The following is a 1215-nucleotide window of genomic DNA, read 5'->3' as shown; positions in this document are numbered from 1 at the left end:
CCTGACCCTCCCTATCCTATCCCATCATACTAACTTTGTATTATAGGCTAGACACCTGCAAGAAACAAGGTAAGCAGCAATACAGTGATAGAAGCAAAGTATCAACTTCCTATGAAAAATATGAAAGTTGCTATAGCTATCCTTATTTCCAATACCAGGTATAAAAGGAGCCAGGCTGTACTCCTAAGAGACTGACTTTTATTGCTATGAAAACACTGGAAAACAAATATTTCCTCATCATATTAATAATAATAATAATAATAATAATAAAAAAAGTTTAATACAAAAAACTCAGGCCAGGACACTCTGTTCATCTGCCAAGAATATAGTTTTTGGTTCACATATTTTCAGTACGTCACTTTTATGGACCAGTTTACAGTTTTGCATGAATGAATTGCATCCTTCACGAGGGTCCTGTACCCTTCTCAGTCAAAAGGGAAAAATGTTTAAAGCTTAGTGGACAGACCAACAACTGTAACTGCTTTGGCAATTACAGCTCCCATAATTTTATGCTAACAGTAAGCTCATTTTGTAAGCTATTGACAGATTTCATTTCAATTTTTAGACATTGCTTTACAAGCAAGCAGAGTACTTGTGGTAGGAGTCATTTGTCTGCAGGTTCTTTGTGTAGGGTGGAAAAAAAAGCAATATGTTGGAGGCACTTCAGGACCCCTTAATACGGCAACAATTAGACTTAGAACATGTCATTTACCACTCCCAGATGCATATTTTCTAAAGCACTTACCACTGAGTAGAAGAACAGAGTAGTTTTTCCCATTTGAAATGGCTTAAAAACCACTTGCAAATGCTTAACACTTGAATAAGCTGTGACAATTGCATGCCAGGTATACATATAGTGCTCATCCCCAGATGTTGCATGTGGCATCTGAATAAATGCATGCCAACATTGCCACCCCCAGCTGCCAACCAACCCAGTAATTCATTCCTGTGAAACCATTTCATTTTTTGCAACTACAACCACTTAAAACTGCTAATGTGAACTGTGCCTGAGGAATTCTAAACTGTATTTGTACAAATATACTGTCAATGAAAACAATTGCTAACAGTAAGAAGCAAAATGTTAATCTAATCCTGCCAGTGCTGGAGAAAGGATTATTGGTAGGTAAGTGTTCCATAATGCATATGAATACTGAGAAAACTTGCTTGTCATGACAAAAGCTTCCGCTACACCAAGCTGGCTAAAAGCAGACCTAA

The sequence above is a fragment of the Pyxicephalus adspersus genome, chromosome 4 (genome assembly GCF_032062135.1).
Source record: "Pyxicephalus adspersus chromosome 4, UCB_Pads_2.0, whole genome shotgun sequence".
NCBI classification, from domain to species: domain Eukaryota; kingdom Metazoa; phylum Chordata; class Amphibia; order Anura; family Pyxicephalidae; genus Pyxicephalus; species Pyxicephalus adspersus.
This window is presented reverse-complemented; position numbering follows the sequence as displayed.